The sequence below is a fragment of the Hypanus sabinus genome, chromosome 29 (assembly GCF_030144855.1).
Source record: "Hypanus sabinus isolate sHypSab1 chromosome 29, sHypSab1.hap1, whole genome shotgun sequence".
Lineage (NCBI taxonomy): Eukaryota > Metazoa > Chordata > Chondrichthyes > Myliobatiformes > Dasyatidae > Hypanus > Hypanus sabinus.
The window spans coordinates 166,899-180,108 of record NC_082734.1 but is presented as its reverse complement, the minus strand read 5'-3'; the positions used below and the strand labels follow the sequence as shown (position 1 = coordinate 180,108).

The 13,210-nt window shown below is 42.6% G+C and overlaps 1 protein-coding gene across 9 annotated transcripts in view; it reads right to left on the bottom strand.

The window, feature by feature from the left end:
- Nucleotides 1–13,210, bottom strand: part of LOC132382835 (zinc finger protein 850-like) — a 109,927-nt gene that overhangs the window by 78,297 nt on the left and 18,420 nt on the right. Inside the window, exon 3 of one of the 9 annotated variants that reach the window (XR_009508469.1) lies at nt 8,331–8,647. The exons of the other annotated variants lie outside the window; for them this stretch is intronic. The gene's annotated coding sequence lies outside the window, so the exon portion shown is untranslated. Of the gene's footprint in view, nt 1–8,330; nt 8,648–13,210 lie in introns of those variants that run through there. 9 annotated transcript variants of the gene reach the window in all.

Sequence of the window (13,210 nt, the reverse complement as noted above, 5' to 3'; positions counted from 1 at the left end):
AGGTTTGGCATCTCCAACATCTAACATCATGTGAAGCTATAGTAGTCCTTCTCGGAACATCTGGAAACAAATCCTTATATTTAAAAATTAATTCCTTCATCTGTTGTTTCTGCTCTAGCTGTAAATGTGCTAGTTTCTCATCAATATTTTCCAGAATGATTGAATTTGGTAACCTAACAGAAACAATGTTGGATTTAGAATGAAATTCAGATGAATCATCTATCATGTTCCTAGTTAAATCAAACCCATTCTCACTAACCACAACAGTCACAGTATCAGATTGTTTCCCAAATATGGTTTTATCATATTTATATGGCAAAGTTGTGTTGACCTTCTACGATCTGGAGTTTTTATCACGTAATCCACATCATTGATTTTAGACACAAATTCATAAGGACCATGAAATCTAGCTTGTAAAGGATTCGTTTGCACTGGGAAAAGAACCAACACCTTATCTCCAGGCTTAAACATCCTCATCCTAGCTTCTTTACCATACCAAGTTTTCATTTTCTCCTGAGCCAATTTTAAATTTTCCTTGGTTAAGCGACAAGCTTTATGTAACCTGTCCTTAAATTTCAAATCATAGTCCAACAAATTAGTCCAACAAACTAGTTCCTTACTAGTCCACTGTTCTTTTAATAAAGCCAAAGGTCCTCTAACTCTATGCCCAAACACAAGTTCAAATGGACCGAAACCTAAAGATTCTTGTACCAATTCCCTTACTGCAAATAAAAGTAAGTTTATACCCTCATCCCAGTCACTTTCATTTTCCACACAATATGTCCTAATCATATTCTTGAGGGTAAAATGAAACCTCTCCAAGGCACCTTGCGATTCTAGATGGTATGCAGACGAAGTGATTTGTTTAGCTCCCAATTTATAAACTATCTGTTGAAACAATCCAGACGTAAAATTACTGCCTTGTTCAGCTTGTATTTCTTTCGGTAATCCAAAATAAGTAAAGAATTTTATAAGAGCCTTTGTCACAGTTTTAGCTTTTATATTCCTAAGTGGTACTGCCTCTGGAAACCTAGACGAAGTACACGATAGTCAACAAGTACTGATAACCAGTTTTTGTCTTTGGTAATGGACCAACACAATCTACAATAACTTTAGAAAACGGTTCACCAAATGCTGGAATAGGTTGTAATGGAGCTACTAGTGTAACTTGATTTGGTTTACCCACAATTTGACAAGTATGGCACGTTTTACAAAACATTGCCTCATCTGTTCTTAGACCAGGCCAGTAAAAATGTTTTAAAATCTTGTCCACAGTTTTCCATACCCCTTGAGGTCCACCTAAAGGCACACTATGAGCTAAAGTCAAAATCTCATTTCGATAAACTTTCGGGACAACTACCTGGTAAACAGTATTCCATTCCTCACTTGCACTTCCTCACCAACACTCCTTTTTCCAAGTAATATCCTACTGGCAGCTTCTCAATTTCACTATCTAGTAAAGCTTGTTCTCTTACTTTTATAATCTCAGGGTCTCTATTCTGCTCTGCTATCATCTCCTTCCGAGACAGAGATAAATCTTCATAGTCAGACTTACTCCAAGAATCTTGTTCAAACAACGAAGGTAAGAAAGTCTCTGACACATCCTCAAAACTCGAATCCTGAGTTGAACAGTCATGAGTGACAAACTCATTCTGCTCATCAATCTTTTTAGCCATAGCTCTAATCACAACACAGGAAGAATCTGTGTTAGAATTCATCTCTGGTTCCTCTGACTCCATTGTCAAATGCACTTCAGGAAAAATTTGTCCACCTGCCAAGTCATTACCTAACAATAAAGAAATATCCTTCACAGGTAAGCTATGTCGTAATCCTACTTTAACAAATCCTGTAACTTACCCTGGCTTTAAATTTACTTTATGTAAATATACAGGCATAACATCACTCCCAACACCTCTTATATACTTTACCTCACCAGTATCAGACTCTTCATTAAACTTCAACACATTGTCTAACATCAGTGATTGAGAAGCACCAGTATCCCTAAGGATTTTTATTGGCACCAGAGTAGATCCTTCTTTCAAGGATACAAACCCTTCAGTTATAAAATGATCATATCCCTTTCTAACTTGGTCAGACTCTGACAAAACCTCATTTGTGTTTATCAAACCCTGTAATTTTACAGGTGCTTCAGTATGTTGCACACAAGCATCTGGAACTGCTTCCTTCTCTTTCTTTTTCAATCTGAAACAGTTAGCTATTACATGGCCAGGTTTCTTACAATAGTTACAAATAAGACTAAACTGTCTTTCCTTCACAGGTTTTCCTTCCTCCTTACCTTTCTCATTAACTTCTGATTTAATTTCTGATTTACCTTGAGTCTCCATGTTATTTCTCCTCTTAAAAATTCTGCCCTGAGGAAATTTATTCTTATGGATTAAAACATACTCATCAGCTAATCGAGCACAGTCCTGCAATTTATCAGTATTCCTCTCATTTAAGTAGGTCCTTACTTCAACAGGAATGCTTCTTTTAAATTTCTCCATTAAAATCAGCTCTTTCAATGTATCATAGTCCTCATTTACATTTTTAGAGGAAACCCATCTCTCAAAACACACAGCTTTATCATAGGCAAATTCCACATAAGTCTTTTCCACAGACTTCTTCAAACTTCTGAATCTTTCCCTATACGCTTCTGGGACTAATTCGTATGACTTTAAAATATGCATTTTCACAATATCATAATCAAGTGCTTGCGCAGCAGTTAAAGCTGTGTAAACTTGTTGTGTTTTGTCTTTAATTACATTCTGTAACAACACTGACCATTTATCTTTCGGCCACTCTGACATCCCAGCAATAGTTTCAAAATGTTGGAAATATCTTTCCACTTCTGTTTCACTAAATGGCGGGATCAATTTAATTTCTTGACTAGCAACAAGCGGCTTTTTAGAACCAGAAGACTGATTCCCAGACCTTAATCCGTCATTGCATATTCAAATTCCCTCTGTTTACTTTCAGCTTCTAACCTACAACGCTCCAATTCTGCTTTCCTTTGTTCCAACTTCATCTGTTCGATTTGCAGCTGCAGCTCTAGATTACTTATGGGAAACGACTCTAAAATCGATTCATCAAAATCACCCGAATCCAGATAGTGAGACGCGATTTTTCTCCGTATTACAGCCTTTGATGTAGTCTGCAAAATACCTTTAAGTTGCAATCTATGAGCTATCTCAGACACCTCAGTTTTCTTCGCCTTTGCTAACAACTCCGCGCCTGGCGAAACCAGAAACTCATCAATATTCTTTGTTGCCAAATACCACTCACAAGCCAAACAAACGAACGAATCGAGTATTCCTTTTTCCAAAACACCGATCCAAAAGTTAGCAAGCATTTAAACTCAAACGATCCAATCCCGGACGAGCCCCCATATTTATGTTACGTATTCAGGCAACAATAAATATATGAGTTAGGCAAGGGTTATTATAACAAATAACATGCTTATTAAACACTGAAAACAGACTCCCCCAAAAGTAAACAAATCACTAACGTAACCGGAAATCAGCTGCTGTGCTGCAGCTTAAACAGTTCTTTTAGCAATGAAGCTTAAACAGTTCTTAAAGCGATGTTGCAAAAACAGTTCTTTAAAGTAGTATTGCCAAAAGTTCAAAATGCTCACAGTCCATTTAAGAGAGAGACTCTTTAAGACGATTTAAATTCTCTTTCACGTCGTGCTGTTTCGGTTCCCAAATCAACCTTTTTCCCACAAAGAATTTACGAAACGAAACGGCTTAAAGGCACAGACCTTTCCTTTACCACACTGTCCTCAATCCTTTCTGCTATTTCGCAGGGATTAACACGAGAACAGTCAACGAAATCCTTCCGAATAAGGATCAAACAAGGTCGAACCTGTTTCACTGTCGAAATCGCTTCTCCTCGATCTATAACTCCCGAACTCCGATCTTCACTCTCCACTAATTCTCAACTAGCAGTATTGTAAAGAAACTGCTGGTAATGACCTTTTAAACTTTAGGCATTGGATAAATCTTCATCTTTCAACTGAACTGCGTCATCAGATTAAATCACGCAGTGGCATGAAGTCAACATAGCAAATCCAGCCCAGATCAGCCCCTTCTCAGAGGGAGCGGTCCTCCTTTTATACTCTGTTAAAAAAAAACCTGTCACATGACCTCTACTGGCGGGAAAATGACGTCACTCCACCATCACAAGACCATTACCTCAAGTTCAGTATAGCTTCAACCCCAGTCACGTGACAAGGGCACCACTGTAACGTGTCACGAGTACTTAACTATGTATATATATATATATATATATATATATCTATCTTTGTCTTTGTAACATTTTATATATCTGAAAATAAAATCCGTTTGAAATGATCTTTGATATTATCAGTGAACTGATCGTTTTTTTCCTATTATCTCATTTTTCACTGTTTTCTGTTGTTTTTCAACTGGTTCCCAATCCTCTCAATAATTGCTCCTATAATATAAGTGACATATAATCTTTATTGTCTATTTTAAGGGCAAATGTCTTGAAGAGTCAATGAAAGACCGTTTTACGACCGTTGACCATAATTCCACCAGCTTGAAAATAGGTCTGTAGAAAGTTAGGACTGGTCGACAGTTTAGGTGTTAGTTTAGTGCAGAGCCAATTTGAGGGCGATTAGTCGGGGGTTAATGGTCGAAAAGAGACTGATTTTATTTTCTGGTAAATACACATTTGTTTTTCAAGGTGAGATATACGGAGTTCAGGTATTGGGTGTTCCAACCAGCGTGATGGTGAAAGCTGATAAGAGTACGGCAAATTGTTTGACGAGATATATTGAGACACTGGTCTCGATAAAAGGATGAGTAAAAAATACCAAATGCTGGAGAAACTTATCAGGTCTGACGGCATGTCGGGAAAGAGGAAAAATACACTGCCGACGTTGCTTCCGATAGTTCAGAGTTGAAGAGGAGACATAGTTCAGTTTGAGGTATGCAGGACCAAGTGACTCTTTCGGCTTGGACACTTAACAGGAAAATCATGGAAGCAAAAAGAGGGCATGGCATCGATCTATCTGGAAAGGTAGAGGAAAATCCTCCAGATTATTTAAATATATTGCTGGAAATGCATGATCAAGGAGTGAATGGATCAATGCCACCATCTGTGTGGAGCCAGAGAAAATGGGCGTGATGTCAAGTGAATATATCCCACCCGAATTTAGCGTGGAGGGTACCATGGAAGCGAGAAAAGTCAGGGAAGGAGCCGGCCCTGCCCTGACCCATGTGCCCATTACAAATGATGATGTGCTGGCCGCCTTAAAGAGCAAACAGGACGCATACTGTATATTCTAGGGTCCGACGAAGTACATCTAGGACATTCAGGAAACCCAGAGAAGAAATGAATGGAACAAAGGCAGAAGTAACTTTATTATCGCCAGACACATGGGGCACTGGAGTCCGGAGAGTGCCCAATGTTCTGTTTTTAGTTACAATAGGCTAGAAGAACAACACAGTATTCAATAAGTCATTAATCCTAACATTACTGATGGGAAACTATCTACAGCTGATTCTCAGAGACTCAATGTACCTGCATTTGGAAAGGCAAACTCTTTTTGGGAATGGTCAGCATGGAGTTCGGGCGGGAAAAAGCCTCTCGTGAATTTTGTTGGTTGTTCGAAAAAGGTGACGAAGAGGATGGACGATTTAAGTGGGTTTCAAGTCACATGGAAACGATCCCATTCATCGCCCAGGGAAAACTACCCGGCTATCCAGAGATTTATGCATCTCACCATCTTGTACAGCGACATCAAGTGGCCTCACATCCTCGTTCTCTCCAAACAGACAAGCACTAGATCGCTTAGCTAATCCTCATAGTCCGGGCAGCATCCCGATAAATCTGCTCTCTAAAACTTCTACATGCTGCCTATAATGAACCCTACATCGTGTCACATACTCGCATGCCCTGACCCGATGCATCTTCTGATCTTGTGAGAAGACGGGGGAAGAAAAAACGAAGTCACTTGCGGCCACATTTGCTTCATCTTTAGGCCAAGGTATGTACCAGAGGCCTGCAGAACGGCCCATGTTGTACCATTTACGTGTAGCATGGAGGTGGCATGGGCTGGATGGTGGATGGCAGAGTGAGCAACTGGCTGAACTGAGGAAAGTTTAGACGAAATATTGGAGAAGGCAGACACTGGAGTCTGTCGGAAAGACAAACTACGGGATGGACTTAGCAGGATAGGCAAGATATGGAACGGTCGATATGCATCTGCAGGATCCCGATCCTCAACGTTAACCATTCTCTTTTCTCCAGATCCCCACCTCTTTGTTTTCCCTGTTTGTTTTAAGGGGACGGTGCAGTCTTGTAGAAACCCGCTGGACAGAGAACAAACGAAGTATTAACCGTTAGGTCTCGACCCCCAGTAATAAGTCAATTGTATTTGACATCCAGAGCAACACAAGACTCATGTCACGGCGCAAGTTGAGAGAGTGGTTCTGAAATCACGTGGTGCGCTGACCTTCATTAGTCAGATTGAGTTCAAGTGCCGCGAGTTCAAGTAACTCTCTCAGACTCTGGTTAGACCACGCCTGGAGGATCGTGTCCAGTTCAGCTCGTCTCAGAATAGGGAAGATCAGGGGTGAAGGATCAATGATTAACGTTTTCGCCGATACATTTACGTGTATTCGGCAATTGACGCGGAGTGTTGGGACGATATGCAACTGAAAAAACATTTCCCGATGATAAATCATAAATATATATAAATGCCGTGGTAACAGTACAGAATGTACATAAATAGCACGGAAACTAGCGTGTATTTACAATGTTAACACTTCGATGGAAATGTGGTTTAAATAGTTTACATCGTGTTCCAGTGACTGGGGTGACAGATAGAATGGGCTTGGGGGAGTGGTTGTGCTGCTAAATAGAATGGTTGATCGGAGCCACTGTCTGGGGCGAAAAACTCCTTTAGAGAAGGTGCACCACAGGTTCAGCAGAACGTTGCCGCGATTAGAACACGTCTTGTGAGGGAAGATTGAAGAAGCTGGAACTTTTCTGTTCGAAGCTACGAGCGTTATGGAGGAGTATAAGATTACAAGAGACACAGACAGGTTGGACAACAGCACCTTTTCCCCAGCGTGACAACCGCCCATTGGAGAAGGCATACGTTGAAGATGAATGGAGGAAAGGTTAGGTCAGTTGTAGGTTTTTTTTTGTACACAGTGTGGTGGGTTCTGGGAAAGCACTGCCGTGGTGCTGTTCATCGTTGTCACAATAGGGATATTAAAAAGATACTTGGATAGACAGATGGCTGTTGTGAAAATAGCGGATTATGGTCTTTGTAGTTTGGAATAGTTATAATGTCAGCAGAGCAGAGCTACATTGGTGAACAGAGCTTAGTGGGCCGAAGATCCTGCAGTGCCTTGTACTGAACTTTGCTCTCTGATCTACTTTAGATGTAAAACTACCACCAGATGCGTTGACAAAGGAGATTGAGGAAGTGAAAGGGAGTAGATTTACGTCAAAAACACAGAATGAGCTCGTTTGTCTACTGGAATGGTTCTCGCTTTGGGCCTGAATTTGCGAGCATGCCAGCGGACTTGGGTGCAAATCCCGGATGAGCCCCTTAATTGATGTATTTTAGAACTTCAGGCATTGGAGCGCAGAAGAATGAGGGAAGATATTTAGATGTACAGAAAATTAAGAGAGCTGTATATATGTAGGTCACTGCCAGCAAGATTTCCCCCCTCAGGTTAGGACAGACAACGACTACAGATCACAGATTTAGAGCGGATGGTGAAAGATTTGGTTTGGCATAGAAATAGAATGGGTACGGCGTGATGTTAAGCTGAGTGCCTAATCCCTGCTCCTACAGTCTTGTGTTTTTGTATTACTGAAATTCAGCTCTATAAACAGGATTTTCAAGTGAGATACGGAAAGTGACCATGGATATTTGGGTTTGAGTAGATGAACATTTTCCAAATATTTTCGCGTTTGACAATATCGCAACGCTAAGCAAGGGCAACCAAAACAACCTTCACATTTCTGTTGGGCTTTTCCCTGAACACATCCGTTCCTAGTTCACATCCCCAGGTTCCTGCCTCATAGCATCACAATGGGTACTGCCCCAAATTAAACACTTCCCAATATATTCTGCTCATATCCTTGCCCATGGCTATGTAAGAGTACAGGGACTTGTCGTCAGCATCACCAAAACACTCGCTAAGCCTCGTATATCTTAGTTGAGTTCATTCTCTTCAAGCATCGGCTTTCTAAATTATTTCTAAACTTTTCTAAATTAAAAAAAAATCTACGTCACTGTTTGAATTCTTTTTGCGCCACCTCTCTTGTTTATTCATTTTTTATTGTTTATTTTAGTGCTTTTGGACGTATTGCACTATACAGACATTTCACGACATCTACTGGAGATAGTAAACGTGATGCTGGTTCCGATTCTGATGATGGAAATGAGGAGCCAATGATGATCCATAATGTGCACCACCATTTATTGAGACCTTATTCGGAGCCAGAAAAGCCGATGCCCATTCGGTATTGGTTATATCTGTCACAGAGTTTGTTATAGAGATCTTTAGCCTTCAATGTTAACAAGCAGGGGGTGCTGCAATACATTTCATGCTGTCGTTGTCAATCATGCCTGCGCAATAGGCTGTTGAGTTCATTGTGACTGAAGAAGTAAGGACAAAGTTGCAATCAGGTGATGAAATCCGTACGGTCTACAATTACATTGGGCAAATAACGCAGACTGTGCAAGTTTGCTGTAAAGTTCATATGATGTGGGATTGGTTTCAGGATAAATCGTGAGCTAACTCAAAGCTAACACAAAGTGCACTGCAGATGCTGTGGTCAAAGCCACATGTACAACACACTGGAGGAACTCAGCAGGTCGGACAGCATCCGTGGAAACGAGCAGTCAACGTTTCGGGCCGAGACCCTTCGTCAGGACTGAAGAGGGAGGGGGAAAGGGCCCTATAAATAACGTGGGGAAGGGTGGGTAGGAGAAGGATGGTAGGTGCCTGGTGAAAAACCGATCAGAATAAAGATCAAGCGGTGGGAGGCGAAGCGGGGGGGAATCAGCAGGAAAGGTGAAGAAGGAATTAAAGTGGAAAGCACTGTGTAGTACTAGAAGGCAGAATCATGGGAGAGGTGATAGACAGCTGCAGAAGGAGGCAGATTGAAACTGGGATGGGGAAAAGGGAAAGCGAGGGGATTACTGAAATGTGGAGAAATGTTCATGGCAAGGGGCTGGATACTATCCAGACGGTATATGAGGTGTTGCTCCTCCAACCTGAGTTTGCCTTCATCATGGTGGTAGAGGTGGCCATGTATGGACATATCCGTAAGGGAATGTGAAACAGATTTGACATTTGCTAACAAAGCGAACATTTACTTATATGGAGCGAGATGTAATACAACTAATAACAAATAAAATGGATGTGAAGGCAGCAATAGAAACAGGCATGACTGTGTCATGACTGGCATTTGAAGCCATAATGCGACGGATAGCTTTAAAAAGTTTCCGATTGTCTACTTTACTAGACGGTGTTATGGACTGAGCTTTAAGTATTCCCTGTGATGCCGAGAGAACACAGAAGTAGAAACGGTGCCTTGTTTGTTAACTGACTGTAACTAACTCATGTTATGTGCAACTTCTGTTGCTGTTGTTTTTGTTTTTTTTTAAACGGAGTATAGATTAAAGTATAAAAGGGCAGTGAGATCAGAACACAGGCGAGTGGCGCTGAGTGCAAAGAGTGTGGCACATTTTGTACAATATCCGAAAAAATGGCTCTACCAACAATCCGGCATGTAAGGATTGTATTTTACCCTATTCTCGCAGCTTTCGGTGTTCCGGGTAAGTCGACACATCCTCTGTCTGAAATGTTACGGACGGTATTCTATTGACAGTCATTTCACTGGGTATTCTTTATTGGCGAAACCAACCCATTGCGGAGACACGGCAGACTACTGCTGCTGAACGTTTTGTCTCCGCTCTCTACGCTGATGCAGGATCGGGTTCACTGCCACCCCGCCCCCCGCCGCCTCCAGTGATAATGCTGCTCAAGTTCAGAGAGATCAATCCTCGCTGCTGTTGACCACTGTCAGCGTACAACTGATACCACGGATCGTTGCGGATTGAAATGTATTTTGTGACCTAACTTTTGGTCAAGAAGCAGTAGAACAGAAGGAATTGTGGAAACATTTGGGAATGTACCAACTGCCGCCGTACCTGAATTCACTCTCTCACTCTCTCTCTCTCTCTCTCTCTCTCTCCCCCCTCTCTCACTATCTCTCGTTCTTTGTGTCTCTCTTACTCTCTCTATCTCCCTCTCTCTCTCTCACTGTGCTTTTTTTCTCCCTCTGTCTCTGTCTCTCTCTCTCCCCCCCCTCTCTGTCCTCTCTCTCACACTCCGCCCTCTCTCTCTCTCTCTTTTCCTCGTTCACTCGCTCTCTCCATCTCCTTCCCTCACCCTTTTGTGGATTTCCGTTCAAACCTTTGATTACCCGTACCAATTGGGAATAATAGTAAATACAGCTAGCACAAGAATGGGGTGTCCAGCTGGAGATTTGAATCAATTTCTCCCCGTCACACCTTTAAGATGATAATAAATGTGATGAAAAATGGCAGATATATCCAAGCGTAAGAGCTTATGTATTGAGTGACGTTTCTCAAACTATTCGAAAATAAGATAAGTTGTGTACAAGCGATACTGGACGAGTCCGTGAAGTCCGATTCTGTTCACCGGGCACTGCACTCATTCATTGATTAAACGGAGGGAACGAGTGCATCGGTTTCACCCCGGGACTGGTGACCGACAGCAGCGCGACCCCACTTACTCCGGGCCAGTACTGGTTCAATAATAATGAGAGCTCCGTTGAGAGGAACCGACCCTCCTACAGCTATTGTGTTCAGCACCGTCACGGCTCTGATTCCTTACGGCTGGTGCCTGAATGGGGCTTTGGAGGATAAAAACCATTGAAATGATGACCCCACGGAAAGGGAATGTCGGGCGCAAGGGAGGTATGGGAGAAGACGATGATCGCCCCTATTTGTCTGGGTTGTGATGGCGAATAGGCAGCAGTGCTGCCCCCTCTCGGTTACATCGCCAAGGGAAATCGAGAGTGTGTCACCAGCAACTTAACCAGGAGCAAATGCACGTTCAGCTCCGATCACTTTTAGTTCACTGAATGAGGAGTTTTTCTTCTCGCTTGGAACATACTTCCCCGGTAATTCTGCCGATCGCTGTCGGAATGGTATTTTCACATAAGATTCTGAAAACACTTCTCCTCGCCCTGTTTGTATCTCACACTTTGTATCTCTTTCTCTAGCGAACATATTGACAATTGTGGTCCTGTCCCGAGGGAATTGCGGTCTTTCCAAATGTATATCCATCTCCATGGTTGCCATGGCAATGGCAGATCTCGTGGTGATGATGTTGTGTGTAATCGGCTATCATATCGTCATGTACCAGTTTCCAAAATCCTTCCTGTCCTACACATCCACCTGTAAGGTCGTCCTGTACTTCACGTCGACCAGCCTGCAAAGCTCGGTCTGGTACAGTGTCCTGTTCACAGTCAATCGGTTTGTAGCAATCTGTTGTCAGAAGCTTAAAGCGAAATATTGCACAGTGAGGACAGCTGTTGCCGGCATTATAGCCGTGCCGCTCCTATTGCACTTACAGAACGTCCCGTATCTATTTGAGTATAAACTCGTGCATATAGATAAAGGAATTCAATGGGGCTGTCGGCCCAGCTCGTGGTTCATGACGTCTCCTGTGGGAGCCGCGTTCTCCTTTCTGCAGAGTAATTTAACGGTTATATTACCTTTTGGTCTGATAGCCCTGTTTTACTGGCCGACAGTGAGGCGCACTTTATTAGCCAGTAAAATGCGCCGCGGTCTGCGCGGTCACAACAGTCAAGCGCAGAAGGATCGGAGATGGAAAGCCGCCGGAAATCCATCATTTTACTCTTTAGTGTGTCCGGCAGTTTCATTCTGCTGTGGCTGACGGTCACTGTGAACTTTCCGACCACCCGAGTCGCAGGAACCGCGCATCACGACGGCAATCACACCGACTCTGCCTACGTCGCCACTGAAGCCGGCTACATACTCATGTACCTGAGTTCCTGCACCAACACCTGCATTTATACAACGACCCAGGCGTAGTTTAGAGAAGAAATGCTGCTTGTGTTAAAATCTCCTTGGACTTTGTTTTCAATATTAGTTAAAAAGCACATGTTCCTAAAGGTCGAATGTTCATTCTTCGCATCGGGCATCCGTCATTGGGTCGCGATGTGCATCTGGGTTTTATGTGTTTAAATATAATGGATCTCGCTATTAAGTTGACTTGGAATAACGTAACACTCAACTCCATTTCCGTGCAGGAGCGTCCTTGACAGCGTGACGTCATCAACAATCCCGGTATCCGCTCACTCTGTTGATTTCATTCACTCGTTCCGTTTCATAGCTGTGTTGACATTCAGGGCTCATCTGGCCGCAGGGTAACTCGGGTAAAGTTGGAGCAATCACAATGGCTTTTATACTAGCAGTGGAGATTCGCTGCGGTCAACGCTGTGACAGAGCCACCATCTTGTAGATTGCAGCGGGGTATCGATATTGAATCGATTCTGCCCCAGCACGACTATGGCGAGCTATGCCAATCCCCAGAGCCATAATACAGCCCGTATCCCACGCTACCTTCGTTAACCAAGTGTAACACTTACCTTGGTATATGTCTAAAGGAAACGGAGTTCCAGCAACTCACCAACCCACCTCCCGTACACGCAGGTGCTGTGAGAATCGAGTTTATGCCTCGCGCCCGCCAACAGTATCAAACCCACAACAAATACCGTTATGAAATACACTTTAAAGTGTTTACTAAAATTAAAATAGTAGGCAATACAATATATATATATATATATATATATATATAAGGAAAAAGACAAAAGGCGCCAACTTATCAAAGTTCAGTCTGTTTAGTGCACTCGTTGGAGCTCAATCAACGAACCAATCGACCCATCCGGCCGTCGCACCTGGGACAATCCCGGTGGTCTTACGAGCAGTCCAGCACACGTCCACCTTCCTCGGCGTCCCCCTCACACCAAAAACCCGCGAAAACCCCTCCCCCAAGTTCCCAGCATCACAAAACACAATAACATTCCCCATTGATTAACAAATGAATACAAATGAATACCATATCAGCCATTCAAAAGCGAAACAACGGCGAGAGAAACA